The sequence below is a fragment of the Doryrhamphus excisus genome, chromosome 3 (assembly GCF_030265055.1).
Source record: "Doryrhamphus excisus isolate RoL2022-K1 chromosome 3, RoL_Dexc_1.0, whole genome shotgun sequence".
Taxonomy (NCBI): domain Eukaryota; kingdom Metazoa; phylum Chordata; class Actinopteri; order Syngnathiformes; family Syngnathidae; genus Doryrhamphus; species Doryrhamphus excisus.
In genome coordinates, this window is record NC_080468.1 from 30,816,776 (window position 1) to 30,841,929 (window position 25,154).

At 50.9% G+C, this 25,154-nt stretch overlaps 12 non-coding genes and 2 pseudogenes across 12 annotated transcripts; 7 read left to right on the top strand and 7 right to left on the bottom strand.

Annotated features, from left to right (window-relative positions):
- The first annotated feature begins 3,643 nt into the window (after nucleotides 1-3,643).
- On the top strand, nucleotides 3,644-3,824 carry LOC131126953 (U2 spliceosomal RNA; annotated as a pseudogene).
- Nucleotides 3,825-4,919: 1,095 nt separating this feature from the next.
- On the bottom strand, nucleotides 4,920-5,083 carry LOC131126812 (U1 spliceosomal RNA). Its single transcript, XR_009129331.1, has one exon. It is a non-coding gene; the product is annotated as a U1 spliceosomal RNA (small nuclear RNA).
- Nucleotides 5,084-6,025: 942 nt separating this feature from the next.
- LOC131126899 (U2 spliceosomal RNA) lies at nucleotides 6,026-6,216 on the top strand. The gene has a single exon (XR_009129414.1). It is a non-coding gene; the product is annotated as a U2 spliceosomal RNA (small nuclear RNA).
- Nucleotides 6,217-7,311: 1,095 nt separating this feature from the next.
- LOC131126813 (U1 spliceosomal RNA) lies at nucleotides 7,312-7,475 on the bottom strand. Its single transcript, XR_009129332.1, has one exon. It is a non-coding gene; the product is annotated as a U1 spliceosomal RNA (small nuclear RNA).
- A 946-nt stretch (nucleotides 7,476-8,421) lies between these two features.
- On the top strand, nucleotides 8,422-8,612 carry LOC131126900 (U2 spliceosomal RNA). Its single transcript, XR_009129415.1, has one exon. It is a non-coding gene; the product is annotated as a U2 spliceosomal RNA (small nuclear RNA).
- A 1,094-nt stretch (nucleotides 8,613-9,706) lies between these two features.
- On the bottom strand, nucleotides 9,707-9,870 carry LOC131126814 (U1 spliceosomal RNA). Its single transcript, XR_009129333.1, has one exon. It is a non-coding gene; the product is annotated as a U1 spliceosomal RNA (small nuclear RNA).
- A 942-nt stretch (nucleotides 9,871-10,812) lies between these two features.
- On the top strand, nucleotides 10,813-11,003 carry LOC131126901 (U2 spliceosomal RNA). The gene has a single exon (XR_009129416.1). It is a non-coding gene; the product is annotated as a U2 spliceosomal RNA (small nuclear RNA).
- Nucleotides 11,004-12,098: 1,095 nt separating this feature from the next.
- LOC131126815 (U1 spliceosomal RNA) lies at nucleotides 12,099-12,262 on the bottom strand. The gene has a single exon (XR_009129334.1). It is a non-coding gene; the product is annotated as a U1 spliceosomal RNA (small nuclear RNA).
- Nucleotides 12,263-13,200: 938 nt separating this feature from the next.
- On the top strand, nucleotides 13,201-13,391 carry LOC131126902 (U2 spliceosomal RNA). The gene has a single exon (XR_009129417.1). It is a non-coding gene; the product is annotated as a U2 spliceosomal RNA (small nuclear RNA).
- A 1,095-nt stretch (nucleotides 13,392-14,486) lies between these two features.
- On the bottom strand, nucleotides 14,487-14,650 carry LOC131126862 (U1 spliceosomal RNA). The gene has a single exon (XR_009129380.1). It is a non-coding gene; the product is annotated as a U1 spliceosomal RNA (small nuclear RNA).
- Nucleotides 14,651-15,592: 942 nt separating this feature from the next.
- Nucleotides 15,593-15,783, top strand: LOC131126945 (U2 spliceosomal RNA). Its single transcript, XR_009129459.1, has one exon. It is a non-coding gene; the product is annotated as a U2 spliceosomal RNA (small nuclear RNA).
- Nucleotides 15,784-16,877: 1,094 nt separating this feature from the next.
- On the bottom strand, nucleotides 16,878-17,041 carry LOC131126816 (U1 spliceosomal RNA). Its single transcript, XR_009129335.1, has one exon. It is a non-coding gene; the product is annotated as a U1 spliceosomal RNA (small nuclear RNA).
- A 6,311-nt stretch (nucleotides 17,042-23,352) lies between these two features.
- On the top strand, nucleotides 23,353-23,525 carry LOC131126968 (U2 spliceosomal RNA; annotated as a pseudogene).
- Nucleotides 23,526-24,623: 1,098 nt separating this feature from the next.
- Nucleotides 24,624-24,787, bottom strand: LOC131126850 (U1 spliceosomal RNA). The gene has a single exon (XR_009129368.1). It is a non-coding gene; the product is annotated as a U1 spliceosomal RNA (small nuclear RNA).
- Between the last annotated feature and the right edge of the window lie 367 nt (nucleotides 24,788-25,154).

A 25,154-nucleotide genomic window follows, 5' to 3' on the forward strand; every position in this document is an offset into this window, starting at 1 on the left:
TTGTCTCAAGGAGTCGGTCTGTGTGGCTCTCGTGTGACTTCATTCTGAGCAAAGGCAGCGGCAGCAAGTGGCTTAGTGCAGTTGCTGCAGACGTTCAATGGGGAGACTGGAGTACTGACTCCACGTGCCTAGTCACACCATGTAACATGAGAGGCCAATATGTTTAACCCTGACGCGTGTAGACATGCGAGGTCGTCATGAGTCAGTGGGTTGTCAGGTTCAAACTCCTGTGACACTTGTAAAAAAAAACACTCAAATGCAGGAATACAGAAGAGACAGACAACAATATTCAAAGTTACTCGCAGCGAGGACAGTGAAACCACATACCCAGTGGCATGCCGCTCCACTGTGAATATGCAGTTCACGCCCCTCTCGTTTTATTCTCTTTCAGGGGTCCCCTACGGCATGGTCGTGCAAAACTGGGGGGAGGCAGTTGTGCAAGCTGTGTCTGTTTGTCTATGTGTGTGTGTGTGTGTGTGTGTGTGTGTGTGTGTGTGTGTGAGAGAGTAATTACTTTCATTGTTTTACGAGTTCTTTTCTTGACACATTCTTGCAGGATTAACGTGAACATCTGCAGGGTCGCTGTTGGCGCTTCCAGGCACCTCCAGGACCCGGGGCTCGCTGGGGGTCTCCGATCAGGGTCACGGGCACATTTCTTCTTCAGCACATTCAAACACTTTCTATTGTCTAAGCGAATGGATATAAGGGTGATAACTGACGCTATGTTTGTTCCGTCTACATTTTATTCGAACATGCGTGCAACCGGTCCTTTAGCTTGTCATGCCGGAAGTGCCCTCCTCCCCTACGAGCGCCCATCGGCATCGCTTCTCGGCCTTTTGGCTAAGACTGCGGTCACCTCCTTTGGGTGGAGAATTGTATGCTTCAGGTGCATAGAATTCTGCCAACATTCGGGAGGAAATTTCCTACGCTTTTCAGTGTATTTTAACTTTTCTTATTCCCGCAGCAGTGCAAGGTAAGTTTGGTTTTTTGTATTTATTGCTTTTTTAAGTATTTATTTGTTTTAACTCTCTTATTGAGCAGGAAAATTTCAGTTGGTGGTGCCTCCACCATGTCGGCCAGCTATGCCGGTATGCGGAGGCACCACAGTGTGCGTTTCACATATAAGGAAATGGAGGGTGAGTCACTGGGACTGTCCAGATTGGATTTTTCCAGAAAAATCATCCAAAAAATCCTTCAATTTAAACCTGATGACCTCAACTGCATTTTGGCACTGCCTTACAACAAAGGCTATGATGTAAGTTTCCAGTCTGCTGCAACTTTGAGAGAATTTTGGACGCGTTATGAAGATGTGAAATCCCAGTTGCCTGTGTTCAACGTTGAAAAACTGACTGACAATGCGGCTAAAACCGTTATTGTTAGAATGTTTAATGAGACAGTGACCGCAGATGACATTTGCTTTTGGCTGGGAAGATATTGCACGGTTAAAGGCCAGGCTATGAAGGTGAGGGATGAAGATGGCATCTGGAACTGTGCCTGGAGGGTCCCCATCCAGCAATGGCAGGACCCTCAGGGCTTCCAGGGTCTGAAACATCTCCCATCAATGATAGTTCTGGGAGAAAACCGAGGCTACATACACTACCAGGGTCAGCCCAAGCTCTGCCGCAAGTGTGGAGAGCACGGGCACCTGGCAGAGGCATGTCAGCAGACTGTGTGTCGGAAATGTAGAGAAATTGGACATACTTTTGAACAATGTACCAATGGCAGAAAGTGCAACCTCTGTGGAGACTCAAACCATCTCTTCAGAGACTGCCCGAAATCCTTTGCCAACAAGCTAAAGGCTGGAAAAGAACAGAAAAATGGAGAGGAAAATGCTGGGGCCAATATGGCTGTTGAGACCCAAAACAATTCAAATCTCCCGCCAAAACCTGTGATTGGAGGAGAAACAGGTGAGGCGGGACAGAGGGAGGGGCTTACAGAGGCCCCAGAATCCATGACTCAGAGTGGTCTGCTGGCAAGCGAAGGGTGCACTCACCTGGAAGTCAGCCTACCATCACCTGAATCTGAAGAAGAACCCATCCCACCAAGCGGCCAACAAGCAAAAAGACTAGCTTCAGAGCTGTCGGATTCCTCCGTTTTATCAGAGAAGCGGGGAAGGCCTGAGGCTCTCTCTGACAGTTCTTCACTGGAGGAGCCTCGAGTCTTCCCCTCGGGCTCCCCGAATGAATTGTCCTTTTTAAATATTGTTTTGCAGTCAACCCCTCGTGAGAAGCGAACTTTTAATGGCAGACTCCAGGAACGACCGACACCCAGACGCCGGCCGGGAAGGGAGGCTCTTCCCCTCCAACCCTCACCCACTGGAGTGAAGGAGGAGCCTCACTCACAAGAAATATCTTAACCACAGTGTAAATTTTAAAGCAGTTATTTAAATCTTACGCCATTTTATATTTTTTCAATTCAAGAATCATATCTGAAACTGTTTTAGGCGCAAGATACACATCATTGCACATGGAAAATGCTGTGGGCCCATCCAGTACTACCAAGACCAAAGCCTTGGTACGTTACTGGATGGGCTCCTACTTAAGAAAACTAAAACTGATTCCAACAGACCTAACGATACCTGTGGCTTTTAACTTACCACCGGCATATATATTTATAAGGACTTTTTAAAAAAACATTTTAATTTGGAAAGACAAACAGTTGACATTTTAAAAAATCATCGCTCTGTCATTTCTGTTGTGCAGGAGCGGGACCCAGTGAGTCCAGTGCGCGGGCTTGCATTCGGCGAGCCCACATCGGTTTGGCGCAACGTGAACCATCCTGCTCTCCCAGACAGACTTCGGGACCTGTCATGGATGGTGGCCCACGAGATCCTCCCAGTCAGGTCTGTTATGCACTCCCGAGGAATGTCAGCGAACCCAACTTGCCCCCGACCGGGTTGTGGCGCACCGGAGTCGGTGAGGCACCTCCTCTGGGAGTGCAGTGCTGCCGTAGACCTGTGGGCGACAGCCGGCGACCTAAATTTCCCGGACTTGCCAGCAAGGGAGGTCCTAAATGAAAAGCTTGTGCTCTACGGGGTGAGCCACCAGAAGTCAACCTACAAAGACTTCGGAAAGCAGTGGCTCACCCTCGCCGCCATCAAAGACGCCATCTGGACCTCCCGCAACTTGCTGGTAAGGAGGCACAGACAGATCCCCCCCGTGGCTGTGATCCGAATGGCTGCAGCAACCCTGGCAGCTGCAAGCGGCAGGCCAAGGACACAGCCACAAAGAAGAATCGTCTGTGCCCACCCGGAGGTGGCACCCGGAGCTTCACGGAAAAGGTCTCGGCAGCGGCAGCCTGACTCTCCGAGAGAAGAAGGAGGAGACAGAGAAGACGGATAAGGATCTGAGGGTACCCTGACAGTGTCCTGGAGATTAGCTGTCTGGGAGAGTGGGATGTAGAGACCATTGATAAGGACTCACTGCGCTCCTGTACAACAGAAGACATTGAAGCTTCTTTTTTATGATATTTTAAAATGTTTTGTACAAATTTTACACATTTTATTGCCCACAGCACTAGTTTTTAACGAAAACAAAAAGTTAATTGAACACTTTTATATTAAATGTGGTGTGTATTTTACATTTTTTTAAAGGGCAGTTTTCAAAAATAATGAAATGTGGTGAAATTTTGTATTAGTGACAATAAACAGTTTCAAAAAAAAAAAAAAAAAATCTGTTCTTATCAGTTTAATATCTGATACGTCCCCCAACAGGGGACTAAATATTAAATTGCTTTTTGGAACAGGGAGCTGCGATTGGGGCTTGCGCCATCCGCTCCACGCATCGACCTGGTATTGCAGCGCTTCCAGGAACGGTGCACTTCTCCTTCTTGTGTAAACAGCAACAGCAGACTCTGGCAGGGTGCATCTTGTGGATGATGCTGAAAGAAATGCACTGAACGTGCTCACGTTTGGTGCCCCCTGAGCAGTAATTCTGCAGAGGAAATGGCTCGTGGTAGCGGGGCACTGTGTCTGCGCACTCCGTGGACCCCGTTTCCCTCGCAGCAGCCGGTCTCCAGAGGGTGTCAGCCACTTTTTGTCAGCCTTGCCTCCTGCAGTCTCCCACCGGCTCCTGATGCTCAGGTTTCGTGCGCGCTTCCCGGGGCCCTGTGAGTGTCGCATTGATCAACTGCTGGATGGAATCTGACACGATGATCTTGTCTGGTGGAGGCCTTCCAAGTTTCCTCCACAAACCAGTGGCATAAGGGGCTTTTCCGTCTTCCGTTTGGCTTCTCAGGGTCGGGTTTGGTGGCCCTTTGTGTGTTGGCTATGACAAAAAAAGGAAAAAAAAACAAAAACAAAAACCACGTGGGATAGCCACAGGCGGTCAGAGCCTGTAAATTGTGCGTCTGCCACCCTCGGTGAGTGAGTGACCCGGTATTTTCGGCTCTCTTGTTTGCGCTTCTGACAGCTTCTGGCTCGGGTTCCAGTGGGCGAAGGGACTCAAAGTGCAGGAGCTGGCCTGTGCGGGTAGGTTTACCATGAACCACAATGTTGTGGCTTCCATCTTGGGTGTCGCTGCTTGCCTTCCTTGGACATAAAGATCCGAAGCAGTTGCCTCTGCGGCTGGGAAGGCCGCTGAGAGCGACATCAGCAATTTGAGCCGCTTCCGCTTGAGTTGGACGGTTGTTTCTGACGGCCACCTGGTCCACTGTGGCCAGTGGTTCCGGTGTGCTGGTAAAGTGGAGGCGCTTGGCCGACGCCCCTTTCTCTGCCTGGTTGCCGTTTTTCATTGAGGTTTCCTGACTGAGAGCAGATCGGCCTCTCGGCTGGTTGGTTGGTTGTCTCCCGCGGACGGGCAGACCTTTCCAGCAAGCGTTGGTGGTGCTGGCCTGGTCGTTTCTTGCTCGAGTCCGGCTGCACTCGCAAGCCAAGGAGCTCGGCACGGCGCTGCACCTGCCTCTTGTTTTAAACACGGGATCAGGGGAGAGCGCGAACGCAGTCCCCCACTATCACAAATTATGCAGTCGAGATTCCCACATTTGGGGAATTCGCAGAGGTCAGCTCAGCCCATGTGCAATGGCTGAGCCTCGCCCTGGGTGAACCACCTTCTTGATCATGGTATCTCCCCTGCCAGGTAAGTATGAATTGGAGCGGTCTCGCCCGGAGGAGTCTCTCGCACATGCCACATGCTAAGTGGTGGTCTCATCAGGTCGCCCGCAACAAGCCCAGCCACTGGACCTGTGTCCAAATTCAGAGAACGTACTCTGGTTGTCTCAAGGAGTCGGTCTGTGTGGCTCTCGTGTGACTTCATTCTGAGCAAAGGCAGCGGCAGCAAGTGGCTTAGTGCAGTTGCTGCAGACGTTCAATGGGGAGACTGGAGTACTGACTCCACGTGCCTAGTCACACCATGTAACATGAGAGGCCAATATGTTTAACCCTGACGCGTGTAGACATGCGAGGTCGTCATGAGTCAGTGGGTTGTCAGGTTCAAACTCCTGTGACACTTGTAAAAAAAAACACTCAAATGCAGGAATACAGAAGAGACAGACAACAATATTCAAAGTTACTCGCAGCGAGGACAGTGAAACCACATACCCAGTGGCATGCCGCTCCACTGTGAATATGCAGTTCACGCCCCTCTCGTTTTATTCTCTTTCAGGGGTCCCCTACGGCATGGTCGTGCAAAACTGGGGGGAGGCAGTTGTGCAAGCTGTGTCTGTTTGTCTATGTGTGTGTGTGTGTGTGTGTGTGTGTGTGTGTGTGTGAGAGAGTAATTACTTTCATTGTTTTACGAGTTCTTTTCTTGACACATTCTTGCAGGATTAACGTGAACATCTGCAGGGTCGCTGTTGGCGCTTCCAGGCACCTCCAGGACCCGGGGCTCGCTGGGGGTCTCCGATCAGGGTCACGGGCACATTTCTTCTTCAGCACATTCAAACACTTTCTATTGTCTAAGCGAATGGATATAAGGGTGATAACTGACGCTATGTTTGTTCCGTCTACATTTTATTCGAACATGCGTGCAACCGGTCCTTTAGCTTGTCATGCCGGAAGTGCCCTCCTCCCCTACGAGCGCCCATCGGCATCGCTTCTCGGCCTTTTGGCTAAGATCAAGTGTAGTATCTGTTCTTATCAGTTTAATATCTGATACGTCCCCCAACAGGGGACTAAATATTAAATTGCTTTTTGGAACAGGGAGCTGCGATTGGGGCTTGCGCCATCCGCTCCACGCATCGACCTGGTATTGCAGCGCTTCCAGGAACGGTGCACTTCTCCTTCTTGTGTAAACAGCAACAGCAGACTCTGGCAGGGTGCATCTTGTGGATGATGCTGAAAGAAATGCACTGAACGTGCTCACGTTTGGTGCCCCCTGAGCAGTAATTCTGCAGAGGAAATGGCTCGTGGTAGCGGGGCACTGTGTCTGCGCACTCCGTGGACCCCGTTTCCCTCGCAGCAGCCGGTCTCCAGAGGGTGTCAGCCACTTTTTGTCAGCCTTGCCTCCTGCAGTCTCCCACCGGCTCCTGATGCTCAGGTTTCGTGCGCGCTTCCCGGGGCCCTGTGAGTGTCGCATTGATCAACTGCTGGATGGAATCTGACACGATGATCTTGTCTGGTGGAGGCCTTCCAAGTTTCCTCCACAAACCAGTGGCATAAGGGGCTTTTCCGTCTTCCGTTTGGCTTCTCAGGGTCGGGTTTGGTGGCCCTTTGTGTGTTGGCTATGACAAAAAAAGGAAAAAAAAACAAAAACAAAAACCACGTGGGATAGCCACAGGCGGTCAGAGCCTGTAAATTGTGCGTCTGCCACCCTCGGTGAGTGAGTGACCCGGTATTTTCGGCTCTCTTGTTTGCGCTTCTGACAGCTTCTGGCTCGGGTTCCAGTGGGCGAAGGGACTCAAAGTGCAGGAGCTGGCCTGTGCGGGTAGGTTTACCATGAACCACAATGTTGTGGCTTCCATCTTGGGTGTCGCTGCTTGCCTTCCTTGGACATAAAGATCCGAAGCAGTTGCCTCTGCGGCTGGGAAGGCCGCTGAGAGCGACATCAGCAATTTGAGCCGCTTCCGCTTGAGTTGGACGGTTGTTTCTGACGGCCACCTGGTCCACTGTGGCCAGTGGTTCCGGTGTGCTGGTAAAGTGGAGGCGCTTGGCCGACGCCCCTTTCTCTGCCTGGTTGCCGTTTTTCATTGAGGTTTCCTGACTGAGAGCAGATCGGCCTCTCGGCTGGTTGGTTGGTTGTCTCCCGCGGACGGGCAGACCTTTCCAGCAAGCGTTGGTGGTGCTGGCCTGGTCGTTTCTTGCTCGAGTCCGGCTGCACTCGCAAGCCAAGGAGCTCGGCACGGCGCTGCACCTGCCTCTTGTTTTAAACACGGGATCAGGGGAGAGCGCGAACGCAGTCCCCCACTATCACAAATTATGCAGTCGAGATTCCCACATTTGGGGAATTCGCAGAGGTCAGCTCAGCCCATGTGCAATGGCTGAGCCTCGCCCTGGGTGAACCACCTTCTTGATCATGGTATCTCCCCTGCCAGGTAAGTATGAATTGGAGCGGTCTCGCCCGGAGGAGTCTCTCGCACATGCCACATGCTAAGTGGTGGTCTCATCAGGTCGCCCGCAACAAGCCCAGCCACTGGACCTGTGTCCAAATTCAGAGAACGTACTCTGGTTGTCTCAAGGAGTCGGTCTGTGTGGCTCTCGTGTGACTTCATTCTGAGCAAAGGCAGCGGCAGCAAGTGGCTTAGTGCAGTTGCTGCAGACGTTCAATGGGGAGACTGGAGTACTGACTCCACGTGCCTAGTCACACCATGTAACATGAGAGGCCAATATGTTTAACCCTGACGCGTGTAGACATGCGAGGTCGTCATGAGTCAGTGGGTTGTCAGGTTCAAACTCCTGTGACACTTGTAAAAAAAAACACTCAAATGCAGGAATACAGAAGAGACAGACAACAATATTCAAAGTTACTCGCAGCGAGGACAGTGAAACCACATACCCAGTGGCATGCCGCTCCACTGTGAATATGCAGTTCACGCCCCTCTCGTTTTATTCTCTTTCAGGGGTCCCCTACGGCATGGTCGTGCAAAACTGGGGGGAGGCAGTTGTGCAAGCTGTGTCTGTTTGTCTATGTGTGTGTGTGTGTGTGTGTGTGTGTGTGTGTGTGTGTGTGAGAGAGTAATTACTTTCATTGTTTTACGAGTTCTTTTCTTGACACATTCTTGCAGGATTAACGTGAACATCTGCAGGGTCGCTGTTGGCGCTTCCAGGCACCTCCAGGACCCGGGGCTCGCTGGGGGTCTCCGATCAGGGTCACGGGCACATTTCTTCTTCAGCACATTCAAACACTTTCTATTGTCTAAGCGAATGGATATAAGGGTGATAACTGACGCTATGTTTGTTCCGTCTACATTTTATTCGAACATGCGTGCAACCGGTCCTTTAGCTTGTCATGCCGGAAGTGCCCTCCTCCCCTACGAGCGCCCATCGGCATCGCTTCTCGGCCTTTTGGCTAAGATCAAGTGTAGTATCTGTTCTTATCAGTTTAATATCTGATACGTCCCCCAACAGGGGACTAAATATTAAATTGCTTTTTGGAACAGGGAGCTGCGATTGGGGCTTGCGCCATCCGCTCCACGCATCGACCTGGTATTGCAGCGCTTCCAGGAACGGTGCACTTCTCCTTCTTGTGTAAACAGCAACAGCAGACTCTGGCAGGGTGCATCTTGTGGATGATGCTGAAAGAAATGCACTGAACGTGCTCACGTTTGGTGCCCCCTGAGCAGTAATTCTGCAGAGGAAATGGCTCGTGGTAGCGGGGCACTGTGTCTGCGCACTCCGTGGACCCCGTTTCCCTCGCAGCAGCCGGTCTCCAGAGGGTGTCAGCCACTTTTTGTCAGCCTTGCCTCCTGCAGTCTCCCACCGGCTCCTGATGCTCAGGTTTCGTGCGCGCTTCCCGGGGCCCTGTGAGTGTCGCATTGATCAACTGCTGGATGGAATCTGACACGATGATCTTGTCTGGTGGAGGCCTTCCAAGTTTCCTCCACAAACCAGTGGCATAAGGGGCTTTTCCGTCTTCCGTTTGGCTTCTCAGGGTCGGGTTTGGTGGCCCTTTGTGTGTTGGCTATGACAAAAAGAGGAAAAAAAACAAAAACAAAAACCACGTGGGATAGCCACAGGCGGTCAGAGCCTGTAAATTGTGCGTCTGCCACCCTCGGTGAGTGAGTGACCCGGTATTTTCTGCTCTCTTGTTTGCGCTTCTGACAGCTTCTGGCTCGGGTTCCAGTGGGCGAAGGGACTCAAAGTGCAGGAGCTGGCCTGTGCGGGTAGGTTTACCATGAACCACAATGTTGTGGCTTCCATCTTGGGTGTCGCTGCTTGCCTTCCTTGGACATAAAGATCCGAAGCAGTTGCCTCTGCGGCTGGGATGGCCGCTGAGAGCGACATCAGCAATTTGAGCCGCTTCCGCTTGAGTTGGACGGTTGTTTCTGACGGCCACCTGGTCCACTGTGGCCAGTGGTTCCGGTGTGCTGGTAAAGTGGAGGCGCTTGGCCGACGCCCCTTTCTCTGCCTGGTTGCCGTTTTTCATTGAGGTTTCCTGACTGAGAGCAGATCGGCCTCTCGGCTGGTTGGTTGGTTGTCTCCCGCGGACGGGCAGACCTTTCCAGCAAGCGTTGGTAGTGCTGGCCTGGTCGTTTCTTGCTCGAGTCCGGCTGTACTCGCAAGCCAAGGAGCTCGGCACGGCGCTGCACCTGCCTCTTGTTTTAAACACGGGATCAGGGGAGAGCGCGAACGCAGTCCCCCACTATCACAAATTATGCAGTCGAGATTCCCACATTTGGGGAATTCGCAGAGGTCAGCTCAGCCCATGTGCAATGGCTGAGCCTCGCCCTGGGTGAACCACCTTCTTGATCATGGTATCTCCCCTGCCAGGTAAGTATGAATTGGAGCGGTCTCGCCCGGAGGAGTCTCTCGCACATGCCACATGCTAAGTGGTGGTCTCATCAGGTCGCCCGCAACAAGCCCAGCCACTGGACCTGTGTCCAAATTCAGAGAACGTACTCTGGTTGTCTCAAGGAGTCGGTCTGTGTGGCTCTCGTGTGACTTCATTCTGAGCAAAGGCAGCGGCAGCAAGTGGCTTAGTGCAGTTGCTGCAGACGTTCAATGGGGAGACTGGAGTACTGACTCCACGTGCCTAGTCACACCATGTAACATGAGAGGCCAATATGTTTAACCCTGACGCGTGTAGACATGCGAGGTCGTCATGAGTCAGTGGGTTGTCAGGTTCAAACTCCTGTGACACTTGTAAAAAAAAACACTCAAATGCAGGAATACAGAAGAGACAGACAACAATATTCAAAGTTACTCGCAGCGAGGACAGTGAAACCACATACCCAGTGGCATGCCGCTCCACTGTGAATATGCAGTTCACGCCCCTCTCGTTTTATTCTCTTTCAGGGGTCCCCTACGGCATGGTCGTGCAAAACTGGGGGGAGGCAGTTGTGCAAGCTGTGTCTGTTTGTCTATGTGTGTGTGTGTGTGTGTGTGTGTGTGTGTGTGTGTGAGAGAGTAATTACTTTCATTGTTTTACGAGTTCTTTTCTTGACACATTCTTGCAGGATTAACGTGAACATCTGCAGGGTCGCTGTTGGCGCTTCCAGGCACCTCCAGGACCCGGGGCTCGCTGGGGGTCTCCGATCAGGGTCACGGGCACATTTCTTCTTCAGCACATTCAAACACTTTCTATTGTCTAAGCGAATGGATATAAGGGTGATAACTGACGCTATGTTTGTTCCGTCTACATTTTATTCGAACATGCGTGCAACCGGTCCTTTAGCTTGTCATGCCGGAAGTGCCCTCCTCCCCTACGAGCGCCCATCGGCATCGCTTCTCGGCCTTTTGGCTAAGATCAAGTGTAGTATCTGTTCTTATCAGTTTAATATCTGATACGTCCCCCAACAGGGGACTAAATATTAAATTGCTTTTTGGAACAGGGAGCTGCGATTGGGGCTTGCGCCATCCGCTCCACGCATCGACCTGGTATTGCAGCGCTTCCAGGAACGGTGCACTTCTCCTTCTTGTGTAAACAGCAACAGCAGACTCTGGCAGGGTGCATCTTGTGGATGATGCTGAAAGAAATGCACTGAACGTGCTCACGTTTGGTGCCCCCTGAGCAGTAATTCTGCAGAGGAAATGGCTCGTGGTAGCGGGGCACTGTGTCTGCGCACTCCGTGGACCCCGTTTCCCTCGCAGCAGCCGGTCTCCAGAGGGTGTCAGCCACTTTTTGTCAGCCTTGCCTCCTGCAGTCTCCCACCGGCTCCTGATGCTCAGGTTTCGTGCGCGCTTCCCGGGGCCCTGTGAGTGTCGCATTGATCAACTGCTGGATGGAATCTGACACGATGATCTTGTCTGGTGGAGGCCTTCCAAGTTTCCTCCACAAACCAGTGGCATAAGGGGCTTTTCCGTCTTCCGTTTGGCTTCTCAGGGTCGGGTTTGGTGGCCCTTTGTGTGTTGGCTATGACAAAAAAAGGAAAAAAAAACAAAAACAAAAACCACGTGGGATAGCCACAGGCGGTCAGAGCCTGTAAATTGTGCGTCTGCCACCCTCGGTGAGTGAGTGACCCGGTATTTTCGGCTCTCTTGTTTGCGCTTCTGACAGCTTCTGGCTCGGGTTCCAGTGGGCGAAGGGACTCAAAGTGCAGGAGCTGGCCTGTGCGGGTAGGTTTACCATGAACCACAATGTTGTGGCTTCCATCTTGGGTGTCGCTGCTTGCCTTCCTTGGACATAAAGATCCGAAGCAGTTGCCTCTGCGGCTGGGAAGGCCGCTGAGAGCGACATCAGCAATTTGAGCCGCTTCCGCTTGAGTTGGACGGTTGTTTCTGACGGCCACCTGGTCCACTGTGGCCAGTGGTTCCGGTGTGCTGGTAAAGTGGAGGCGCTTGGCCGACGCCCCTTTCTCTGCCTGGTTGCCGTTTTTCATTGAGGTTTCCTGACTGAGAGCAGATCGGCCTCTCGGCTGGTTGGTTGGTTGTCTCCCGCGGACGGGCAGACCTTTCCAGCAAGCGTTGGTGGTGCTGGCCTGGTCGTTTCTTGCTCGAGTCCGGCTGCACTCGCAAGCCAAGGAGCTCGGCACGGCGCTGCACCTGCCTCTTGTTTTAAACACGGGATCAGGGGAGAGCGCGAACGCAGTCCCCCACTATCACAAATTATGCAGTCGAGATTCCCACATTTGGGGAATTCGCAGAGGTCAGCTCAGCCCATGTGCAATGGCTGAGCCTCGCCCTGGGTGAACCACCTTCTTGATCATGGTATCTCCCCTGCCAGGTAAGTATGAATTGGAGCGGTCTCGCCCGGAGGAGTCTCTCGCACATGCCACATGCTAAGTGGTGGTCTCATCAGGTCGCCCGCAACAAGCCCAGCCACTGGACCTGTGTCCAAATTCAGAGAACGTACTCTGGTTGTCTCAAGGAGTCGGTCTGTGTGGCTCTCGTGTGACTTCATTCTGAGCAAAGGCAGCGGCAGCAAGTGGCTTAGTGCAGTTGCTGCAGACGTTCAATGGGGAGACTGGAGTACTGACTCCACGTGCCTAGTCACACCATGTAACATGAGAGGCCAATATGTTTAACCCTGACGCGTGTAGACATGCGAGGTCGTCATGAGTCAGTGGGTTGTCAGGTTCAAACTCCTGTGACACTTGTAAAAAAAAACACTCAAATGCAGGAATACAGAAGAGACAGACAACAATATTCAAAGTTACTCGCAGCGAGGACAGTGAAACCACATACCCAGTGGCATGCCGCTCCACTGTGAATATGCAGTTCACGCCCCTCTCGTTTTATTCTCTTTCAGGGGTCCCCTACGGCATGGTCGTGCAAAACTGGGGGGAGGCAGTTGTGCAAGCTGTGTCTGTTTGTCTATGTGTGTGTGTGTGTGTGTGTGTGTGTGTGTGAGAGAGAGTAATTACTTTCATTGTTTTGCGAGTTCTTTTCTTGACACATTCTTGCAGGATTAACGTGAACATCTGCAGGGTCGCTGTTGGCGCTTCCAGGCACCTCCAGGACCCGGGGCTCGCTGGGGGTCTCCGATCAGGGTCACGGGCACATTTCTTCTTCAGCACATTCAAACACTTTCTATTGTCTAAGCGAATGGATATAAGGGTGATAACTGACGCTATGTTTGTTCCGTCTACATTTTATTCGAACATGCGTGCAACCGGTCCTTTAGCTTGTCATGCCGGAAGTGCCCTCCTCCCCTACGAGCGCCCATCGGCATCGCTTCTCGGCCTTTTGGCTAAGATCAAGTGTAGTATCTGTTCTTATCAGTTTAATATCTGATACGTCCCCCAACAGGGGACTAAATATTAAATTGCTTTTTGGAACAGGGAGCTGCGATTGGGGCTTGCGCCATCCGCTCCACGCATCGACCTGGTATTGCAGCGCTTCCAGGAACGGTGCACTTCTCCTTCTTGTGTAAACAGCAACAGCAGACTCTGGCAGGGTGCATCTTGTGGATGATGCTGAAAGAAATGCACTGAACGTGCTCACGTTTGGTGCCCCCTGAGCAGTAATTCTGCAGAGGAAATGGCTCGTGGTAGCGGGGCACTGTGTCTGCGCACTCCGTGGACCCCGTTTCCCTCGCAGCAGCCGGTCTCCAGAGGGTGTCAGCCACTTTTTGTCAGCCTTGCCTCCTGCAGTCTCCCACCGGCTCCTGATGCTCAGGTTTCGTGCGCGCTTCCCGGGGCCCTGTGAGTGTCGCATTGATCAACTGCTGGATGGAATCTGACACGATGATCTTGTCTGGTGGAGGCCTTCCAAGTTTCCTCCACAAACCAGTGGCATAAGGGGCTTTTCCGTCTTCCGTTTGGCTTCTCAGGGTCGGGTTTGGTGGCCCTTTGTGTGTTGGCTATGACAAAAAAAGGAAAAAAAAACAAAAACAAAAACCACGTGGGATAGCCACAGGCGGTCAGAGCCTGTAAATTGTGCGTCTGCCACCCTCGGTGAGTGAGTGACCCGGTATTTTCGGCTCTCTTGTTTGCGCTTCTGACAGCTTCTGGCTCGGGTTCCAGTGGGCGAAGGGACTCAAAGTGCAGGAGCTGGCCTGTGCGGGTAGGTTTACCATGAACCACAATGTTGTGGCTTCCATCTTGGGTGTCGCTGCTTGCCTTCCTTGGACATAAAGATCCGAAGCAGTTGCCTCTGCGGCTGGGAAGGCCGCTGAGAGCGACATCAGCAATTTGAGCCGCTTCCGCTTGAGTTGGACGGTTGTTTCTGACGGCCACCTGGTCCACTGTGGCCAGTGGTTCCGGTGTGCTGGTAAAGTGGAGGCGCTTGGCCGACGCCCCTTTCTCTGCCTGGTTGCCGTTTTTCATTGAGGTTTCCTGACTGAGAGCAGATCGGCCTCTCGGCTGGTTGGTTGGTTGTCTCCCGCGGACGGGCAGACCTTTCCAGCAAGCGTTGGTGGTGCTGGCCTGGTCGTTTCTTGCTCGAGTCCGGCTGCACTCGCAAGCCAAGGAGCTCGGCACGGCGCTGCACCTGCCTCTTGTTTTAAACACGGGATCAGGGGAGAGCGCGAACGCAGTCCCCCACTATCACAAATTATGCAGTCGAGATTCCCACATTTGGGGAATTGGCAGAGGTCAGCTCAGCCCATGTGCAATGGCTGAGCCTCGCCCTGGGTGAACCACCTTCTTGATCATGGTATCTCCCCTGCCAGGTAAGTATGAATTGGAGCGGTCTCGCCCGGAGGAGTCTCTCGCACATGCCACATGCTAAGTGGTGGTCTCATCAGGTCGCCCGCAACAAGCCCAGCCACTGGACCTGTGTCCAAATTCAGAGAACGTACTCTGGTTGTCTCAAGGAGTCGGTCTGTGTGGCTCTCGTGTGACTTCATTCTGAGCAAAGGCAGCGGCAGCAAGTGGCTTAGTGCAGTTGCTGCAGACGTTCAATGGGGAGACTGGAGTACTGACTCCACGTGCCTAGTCACACCATGTAACATGAGAGGCCAATATGTTTAACCCTGACGCGTGTAGACATGCGAGGTCGTCATGAGTCAGTGGGTTGTCAGGTTCAAACTCCTGTGACACTTGTAAAAAAAAACACTCAAATGCAGGAATACAGAAGAGACAGACAACAATATTCAAAGTTACTCGCAGCGAGGACAGTGAAACCACATACCCAGTGGCATGCCGCTCCACTGTGAATATGCAGTTCACGCCCCTCTCGTTTTATTCTCTTTCAGGGGTCCCCTACGGCATGGTCGTGCAAAACTGGGGGGAGGCAGTTGTGCAAGCTGTGTCTGTTTGTCTATGTGTGTGTGTGTGTGTGTGTGTGTGTGTGTGTGTGTGAGAGAGTAATTACTTTCATTGTTTTACGAGTTCTTTTCTTGACACATTCTTGCAGGATTAACGTGAACATCTGCAGGGTCGCTGTTGGCGCTTCCAGGCACCTCCAGGACCCGGGGCTCGCTGGGGGTCTCCGATCAGGGTCACGGGCACATTTCTTCTTCAGCACATTCAAACACTTTCTATTGTCTAAGCGAATGGATATAAGGGTGATAACTGACGCTATGTTTGTTCCGTCTACATTTTATTCGAACATGCGTGCAACCGGTCCTTTAGCTTGTCATGCCGGAAGTGCCCTCCTCCCCTACGAGCGCCCATCGGCATCGCTTCTCGGCCTTTTGGCTAAGATCAAGTGTAGTATCTGTTCTTATCAGTTTAATATCTGATACGTCCCCCAACAGGGGACTAAATATTAAATTGCTTTTTGGAACAGGGAGCTGCGATTGGGCCTTGCGCCATCCGCTCCACGCATTGACCTGGTATTGCAGCGCTTCCAGGAACGGTGCACTTCTCCTTCTTGTGTAAACAGCAACAGCAGACTCTGGCAGGGTGCATCTTGTGGATGATGCTGAAAGAAATGCACTGAACGTGCTCACGTTTGGTGCCCCCTGAGCAGTAATTCTGCAGAGGAAATGGCTCGTGGTAGCGGGGCACTGTGTCTGCGCACTCCGTGGACCCCGTTTCCCTCGCAGCAGCCGGTCTCCAGAGGGTGTCAGCCACTTTTTGTCAGCCTTGCCTCCTGCAGTCTCCCACCGGCTCCTGATGCTCAGGTTTCGTGCGCGCTTCCCGGGGCCCTGTGAGTGTCGCATTGATCAACCGCTGGATGGAATCTGACACGATGATCTTGTCTGGTGGAGGCCTTCCAAGTTTCCTCCACAAACCAGTGGCATAAGGGGCTTTTCCGTCTTCCGTTTGGCTTCTCAGGGTCGGGTTTGGTGGCCCTTTGTGTGTTGGCTATGACAAAAAGAGGAAAAAAAACAAAAACAAAAACCACGTGGGATAGCCACAGGCGGTCAGAGCCTGTAAATTGTGCGTCTGCCACCCTCGGTGAGTGAGTGACCCGGTATTTTCTGCTCTCTTGTTTGCGCTTCTGACAGCTTCTGGCTCGGGTTCCAGTGGGCGAAGGGACTCAAAGTGCAGGAGCTGGCCTGTGCGGGTAGGTTTACCATGAACCACAATGTTGTGGCTTCCATCTTGGGTGTCGCTGCTTGCCTTCCTTGGACATAAAGATCCGAAGCAGTTGCCTCTGCGGCTGGGATGGCCGCTGAGAGCGACATCAGCAATTTGAGCCGCTTCCGCTTGAGTTGGACGGTTGTTTCTGACGGCCACCTGGTCCACTGTGGCCAGTGGTTCCGGTGTGCTGGTAAAGTGGAGGCGCTTGGCCGACGCCCCTTTCTCTGCCTGGTTGCCGTTTTTCATTGAGGTTTCCTGACTGAGAGCAGATCGGCCTCTCGGCTGGTTGGTTGGTTGTCTCCCGCGGACGGGCAGACCTTTCCAGCAAGCGTTGGTAGTGCTGGCCTGGTCGTTTCTTGCTCGAGTCCGGCTGCACTCGCAAGCCAAGGAGCTCGGCACGGCGCTGCACCTGCCTCTTGTTTTAAACACGGGATCAGGGGAGAGCGCGAACGCAGTCCCCCACTATCACAAATTATGCAGTCGAGATTCCCACATTTGGGGAATTCGCAGAGGTCAGCTCAGCCCATGTGCAATGGCTGAGCCTCGCCCTGGGTGAACCACCTTCTTGATCATGGTATCTCCCCTGCCAGGTAAGTATGAATTGGAGCGGTCTCGCCCGGAGGAGTCTCTCGCACATGCCACATGCTAAGTGGTGGTCTCATCAGGTCGCCCGCAACAAGCCCAGCCACTGGACCTGTGTCCAAATTCAGAGAACGTACTCTGGTTGTCTCAAGGAGTCGGTCTGTGTGGCTCTCGTGTGACTTCATTCTGAGCAAAGGCAGCGGCAGCAAGTGGCTTAGTGCAGTTGCTGCAGACGTTCAATGGGGAGACTGGAGTACTGACTCCACGTGCCTAGTCACACCATGTAACATGAGAGGCCAATATGTTTAACCCTGACGCGTGTAGACATGCGAGGTCGTCATGAGTCAGTGGGTTGTCAGGTTCAAACTCCTGTGACACTTGTAAAAAAAAACACTCAAATGCAGGAATACAGAAGAGACAGACAACAATATTCAAAGTTACTCGCAGCGAGGACAGTGAAACCACATACCCAGTGGCATGCCGCTCCACTGTGAATATGCAGTTCACGCCCCTCTCGTTTTATTCTCTTTCAGGGGTCCCCTACGGCATGGTCGTGCAAAACTGGGGGGAGGCAGTTGTGCAAGCTGTGTCTGTTTGTCTATGTGTGTGTGTGTGTGTGTGAGAGTAATTCCTTTCATTGTTTTACGAGTTCTTTTCTTGACACATTCTTGCAGGATTAACGTGAACATCTGCAGGGTCGCTGTTGGCGCTTCCAGGCACCTCCAGGACCCGGGGCTCGCTGGGGGTCTCCGATCAGGGTCACGGGCACATTTCTTCTTCAGCACATTCAAACACTTTCTATTGTCTAAGCGAATGGATATAAGGGTGATAACTGACGCTATGTTTGTTCCGTCTACATTTTATTCGAACATGCGTGCAACCGGTCCTTTAGCTTGTCATGCCGGAAGTGCCCTCCTCCCCTACGAGCGCCCATCGGCATCGCTTCTCGGCCTTTTGGCTAAGACTGCGGTCACCTCCTTTGGGTGGAGAATTGTATGCTTCAGGTGCATAGAATTCTGCCAACATTCGGGAGGAAATTTCCTACGCTTTTCAGTGTATTTTAACTTTTCTTATTCCCGCAGCAGTTCAAGGTAAGTTTTATTTTTTGTATTTATTGCTTTTTTAAGTATTTATTTGTTTTAAATCTCTCATTGAGCAGGAAAATTTCAGTTGGTGGTGCCTCCACCATGTCGGCCAGCTATGCCGGTATGCGGAGGCACCACAGTGTGCGTTTCACATATAAGGAAATGGAGGGTGAGTCACTGGGACTGTCCAGATTGGATTTTTCCAGAAAAATCATCCAAAAAATCCTTCAATTTAAACCTGATGACCTCAACTGCATTTTGGCACTGCCTTACAACAAAGGCTATGATGTAAGTTTCCAGTCTGCTGCAACTTTGAGAGAATTTTGGACGCGTTATGAAGATGTGAAATCCCAGTTGCCTGTGTTCAACGTTGAAAAACTGACTGACAATGCGGCTAAAACCGTTATTGTTAGAATGTTTAATGAGACAGTGACCGCAGATGACATTTGCTTTTGGCTGGGAAGATATTGCACGGTTAAAGGCCAGGCTATGAAGGTGAGGGATGAAGACGGCATCTGGAACTGCGCCTGGAGGGTCCCCATCCAGCAATGGCAGGACCCTCAGGGCTTCCAGGGTCTGAAACATCTCCCATCAATGATAGTTCTGGGAGAAAACCGAGGCTACATACACTACCAGGGTCAGCCCAAGCTCTGCCGCAAGTGTGGAGAGCACGGGCACCTGGCAGAGGCATGTCAGCAGACTGTGTGTCGGAAATGTAGAGAAATTGGACATACTTTTGAACAATGTACCAATGGCAGAAAGTGCAACCTCTGTGGAGACTCAAACCATCTCTTCAGAGACTGCCCGAAATCCTTTGCCAACAAGCTAAAGGCTGGAAAAGAAAAGAGAAATGGAGAGGAAAATGCTGGGGCCAATATGGCTGTTGAGACCCAAAATAATTCAAATCTCCCGCCAAAACCTGTGATTGGAGGAGAAACAGGTGAGGCGGGACAGAGGGAGGGGCTTACAGAGGCCCCAGAATCCATGACTCAGAGTGGTCTGCTGGCAGGCGAAGAGTGCACTCACCTGGAAGTCAGCCTACCATCACCTGAATCTGAAGAAGAACCCATCCCACCAAGCGGCCAACAAGCAAAAAGACTAGCTTCAGAGCTGTCGGATTCCTCTGTTTTATCAGAGAAGCGGGGAAGGCCTGAGGCTCTCTCTGACAGTTCTTCACTGGAGGAGCCTCGAGTCTTCCCCTCGGACTCCCCGAATGAATTGTCCTTTTTAAATATTGTTTTGCAGTCAACCCCTCGTGAGAAGCGAACTTTTAATGGCAGACTCCAGGAACGACCGACACCCAGACGTCGGCCTGGAAGGGAGGCTCTTCCCCTCCAACCCTCACCCACTGGAGTGAAGGAGGAGCCTCACTCACAAGAAATCTCATAGTCACAGTATAAATTTTAGAGCAATTATTTAACTTTTAGGCCCTTTTAAGTTTGTTTTTTTAATTTTAAAAACATACTTATGACTCTCACCTTCTCTACCATCAATGTGAGAAGTGTGAAGTCGAAAGTTAGAGCTCAAAGTGTTTTATCCTTCCTTCAAACTTTTAAGTCAGATGTGTTTTTATTACAAGAATGTGGTTTGCCCTTTTTAACAAACTACAAGCAGTGGGAAGAAATGTGGCCACAAACATCCTTATGGAGTGGGTCAAATGAAAATAAAAATGATGGCGTGGCCATTTTAATTAAAAACCCACATGTCACGGTAAAGGGGAGCACTGTGGTGAGGGAAGGGCGAGCACTATTAACACATTTGACTTTTATGGGACAGGATTTTAACCTCTTAAATATTTATGGTTCTAACGACAAAAATGAAAGGTATGATTTTTTAGAAAACTTGCAGTCCCACATGCTAGGCCGGGTACCTTTTATAGTGGGTGGGGATTTTAATTGTATTTTAAGTAGGAAAGACAGAAAGGGGGTGGGGGAAGATTTTAAAGTAGATAAAACATCAGTTTTATTACAGGACATGAGTAGGGATTTTAACTTACATGACTGTTATAAAGCCATGCATCCCAGAGAGGAGGGCTTCACCTGGTTCAGTGGTGACAGCACCAGAGCCTCTCGCATAGATTATATATTCACACGGGACTGGGCCCCTACTGATGCTAGATTGACCCCTGTTTTCTTCTCTGACCACCTGGTTCTCACCTGCACTCTTTCGCTCCCGTCTGGTGCAGCGGTGGGAAGAGGTCTGTGGAAACTGAACTGCTCCCTGCTGGAAGATCAAGATTTGGTCAACCAGTACAGGGAGCGGTTCAGGGACTGGCAGACCCTTCAAGACTTGCATGAGTCACGAGCACAGTGGTGGGAAATGGTGAAGGCAAGGACCCGGACCTTTTTTAAAAAAGCAGGGCGAAAAAAATGTAATAAAGAAAAGAGATGCATGCTGGGACTGCAAAAACGTTTACAACGTTATTTTTACTTAACACAAAAAGGGCTGAATTTTAATGAAGAAATCAAACAGGTAAAAAATGAAATGGCTGCCTTAGCGGAAATTAAAAGTAAAGGGGTGCTTCTAAGGAGTAAGGAAAAAGAAATTGAAGAAGGAGAAAAATGTACCCGGTACTTCTTTAAAAAGATTATGAGCAAAGCAGGAGGTATTTTTAAATTAAAAAACAAAGACGGGTACATGGTGGAGACAAAAAATGAGATAAATGAAACGGTAGAATTCTTCTACCAAGAACTATATGAAATCAAAAATACAAACCCAGAGGTCATCTCAAGAGCACTAGATTTTATGGAAAAAACAGTGGATGAAAACATAGTTTTAACACAGGATTTTAGTCACGAAGAGTTAAATAAATGTATCAGGGCTTTTAAGAAAGGGAAGTCCCCCGGGGAGGATGGACTTCCCTTGGAATTTTATTTAACTTTTTGGGACATTTTAGCACCAGACTTACTCACTGTTTTTAATGAATTTGACCAAAGTAGCCGACTACCTGACAGTTTTAGAGTAGGGATAGTGACACTCCTTTACAAAACTAAAGACAAGACCGACTTGAAAAACTGGAGACCGATCACCCTTTTAAACTGTGACTGTAAACTTTTTAGCAAACTTTTAGCCACACGTATGACCATGGTTTTAGACGACTTGATCAACCCGGATCAAACCTGTGCCATCCCTGGGAGGAAGATCACAGACAGCCTCATGCTGATCCGTGACACCATCTGTCTTGCGAGAGACAGAAATATTCGGCTAGTAGTACTAAATTTAGACTTTGAGAAAGCCTTTGATCGGGTCTCGCACCAGTACCTTTTTAGGGTACTGCAAAAAGTGGGTTTTCCAAAAAGGTTCGTAGCGTGGGTGGGACTGCTGTACCAGGATATTACCAGCAAATTTGTGGTTAACGGGAATCTGACAAAAGCAGTTAAAATCAACTGTGGCGTCCGTCAGGGATGTCCGTTATCTGCCCTCCTGTATATTTTATGTATAGAACCCCTGGCACAGATTTTGAGAAGGGACAAATGGATCAACGGGGTGACTATTCCAGGGGGACTGACGACAAAATGCATTTTATACATGGACGATTTTAACATTTTATGCACAAATATTACATCAGTTAACAGAACACTGGACCTGACTGACTGGTTTGGAGGGGCCTCTGGGTCCAAACTCAATAGGGATAAGACCCAAGCCCAATTTTACGGACCCTGGACGGCAACAGAGAAAATAGGACTTCCCCTGACTGTGACACAGACTGACCAAAAAATACTGGGAATTAAATTTGGCAAGGAAGGGGGAGGGGAAACCAACTGGGGAGACGTGGTAGGGAAAGTGAGACAAAGACTGGGCTTTTGGGGACTAAGACAACTGACTTTAGAGGGAAAGGTTTTAATCATAAAAGCTGTGATTTTACCTTTGCTTTTACTGATCAGCTCTGTTTTTATCCCCAAAAGACATGTGCTTTTAGAACTAGATCGAGCCATTTTTTATTTCCTTTGGGGCTCCAAGTGGGAGAGAGTGAGAAGAGATACTCTCAAAAAGGCAAAAGAAAAAGGTGGAAAAGCAATACCAGATCTGAAACTGTTTTTAGGCGCAAGATACATAGCATTGCACCTGGAAAATGCAGTGGGCTCATCCAGTACTCCCAAGACCAAAGCCTTGGTACGATACTGGATGGGCTCCTACTTAAGAAAACTAAAACTGATTCCAACAGATCTAACGATACCTGTGGCTTTTAACTTACCACCGGCATATATATTTATAAGGACTTTTTTAAAACATTTTAATTTGGAAAGACAAACAGTTGACATTTTAAAAAATCATCGCTCTGTCATTTCTGTTGTGCAGGAGCGGGACCCAGTGAGTCCAGTGCGCGGGCTTGCATTCGGCGAGCCCACATCGGTTTGGCGCAACGTGAACCATCCTGCTCTTCCAAACAGACTTCGGGACCTGTCATGGATGGTGGCCCACGAGATCCTCCCAGTCAGGTCTGTTATGCACTCCCGAGGAATGTCAGCGAACCCAACTTGCCCCCGACCGGGTTGTGGCGCACCAGAGTCGGTGAGGCACCTCCTCTGGGAGTGCAGTGCTGCCGTAGACCTGTGGGCGACAGCCGGCGACCTAAATTTCCCGGACTTGCCAGCAAGGGAGGTCCTAAATGAACAGCTTGTGCTGTACGGGGTGAGCCACCAGAAGTCAACCGACAAAGACTTCGGAAAGCAGTGGCTCGCCCTCGCCGCCATCAAAGACGCCATCTGGACCTCCCGCAACTTGCTGGTAAGGAGGCACAGACAGATCCCCCCCGTGGCTGTGATCCGAATGGCTGCAGCAACCCTCACAGCTGCAAGCGGCGGGCCAAGGACACAGCCACAAAGAAGAATCGTCTGTGCCCACCCGGAGGTGGCACCCGGAGCTTCACGGAAAAGGTCTCGGCAGCGGCAGCCTGACTCTCCGAGAGAAGAAGGAGGAGAAAGAGAAGAAGGATAAGGATCTGAGGGTACCCCGACAGTGTCCTGGAGATTAGCTGTCTGGGAGAGTGGGATGTAGAGACTATTGATAAGGACTCACTGCGCTCCTGTAGAGCAGAAGACATTGAAGCTTCTTTTTTATGATATTTTAAAATGTTTTGTACAAATTTTACACATTTTACTGCCCGTAGCACTAGTTTTTAACAAAAACAAAAGTTAATTGAACACTTTTATATTAAATGTGGTGTGTATTTTACCTTTTTTTTAAAGGGCAGTTTTCAAAAATAATGAAATGTGGTGAAATTTTGTATTAGTGTCAATAAACAGTTTCAAAAAAAAAAAATCTGTTCTTATCAGTTTAATATCTGATACGTCCCCCAACAGGGGACTAAATATTAAATTGCTTTTTGGAACAGGGAGCTGCGATTGGGGCTTGCGCCATCCGCTCCACGCATCGACCTGGTGTCGCAGCGCTTCCAGGAACGGTGCACTTCTCCTTCTTGTGTAAACAGCAACAGCAGACTCTGGCAGGGTGCATCTTGTGGATGATGCTGAAAGAAATGCACTGAACGTGCTCACGTTTGGTGCCCCCTGAGCAGTAATTCTGCAGAGGAAATGGCTCGTGGTAGCGGGGCACTGTGTCTGCGCACTCCGTGGACCCCGTTTCCCTCGCAGCAGCCGGTCTCCAGAGGGTGTCAGCCACTTTTTGTCAGCCTTGCCTCCTGCAGTCTCCCACCGGCTCCTGATGCTCAGGTTTCGTGCGCGCTTCCCGGGGCCCTGTGAGTGTCGCATTGATCAACCGCTGGATGGAATCTGACACGATGATCTTGTCTGGTGGAGGCCTTCCAAGTTTCCTCCACAAACCAGTGGCATAAGGGGCTTTTCCGTCTTCCGTTTGGCTTCTCAGGGTCGGGTTTGGTGGCCCTTTGTGTGTTGGCTATGACAAAAAAAGGAAAAAAAACAAAAACAAAAACCACGTGGGATAGCCACAGGCGGTCAGAGCCTGTAAATTGTGCGTCTGCCACCCTCGGTGAGTGAGTGACCCGGTATTTTCTGCTCTCTTGTTTGCGCTTCTGACAGCTTCTGGCTCGGGTTCCAGTGGGCGAAGGGACTCAAAGTGCAGGAGCTGGCCTGTGCGGGTAGGTTTACCATGAACCACAATGTTGTGGCTTCCATCTTGGGTGTCGCTGCTTGCCTTCCTTGGACATAAAGATCCGAAGCAGTTGCCTGTGCGGCTGGGAAGGCCGCTGAGAGCGACATCAGCAATTTGAGCCGCTTCCGCTTGAGTTGGACGGTTGTTTCTGACGGCCACCTGGTCCACTGTGGCCAGTGGTTCCGGTGTGCTGGTAAAGTGGAGGCGCTTGGCCGACGCCCCTTTCTCTGCCTGGTTGCCGTTTTTCATTGAGGTTTCCTGACTGAGAGCAGATCGGCCTCTCGGCTGGTTGGTTGGTTGGTTGTCTCCCGCGGACGGGCAGACCTTTCCAGCAAGCGTTGGTAGTGCTGGCCTGGTCGTTTCTTGCTCGAGTCCGGCTGCACTCGCAAGCCAAGGAGCTCGGCACGGCGCTGCACCTGCCTCTTGTTTTAAACACGGGATCAGGGGAGAGCGCGGACGCAGTCCCCCACTATCACAAATTATGCAGTCGAGATTCCCACATTTGGGGAATTCGCAGAGGTCAGCTCAGCCCATGTGCAATGGCTGAGCCTCGCCCTGGGTGAACCACCTTCTTGATCATGGTATCTCCCCTGCCAGGTAAGTATGAATTGGAGCGGTCTCGCCCGGAGGAGTCTCTCGCACATGCCACATGCTAAGTGGTGGTCTCATCAGGTCGCCCGCAACAAGCCCAGCCACTGGACCTGTGTCCAAATTCAGAGAACGTACTCTGGTTGTCTCAAGGAGTCGGTCTGTGTGGCTCTCGTGTGACTTCATTCTGAGCAAAGGCAGCGGCAGCAAGTGGCTTAGTGCAGTTGCTGCAGACGTTCAATGGGGAGACTGGAGTACTGACTCCACGTGCCTAGTCACACCATGTAACATGAGAGGCCAATATGTTTAACCCTGACACGTGTAGACATGCGAGGTCGTCATGAGTCAGTGGGTTGTCAGGTTCAAACTCCCGTGACACTTGTA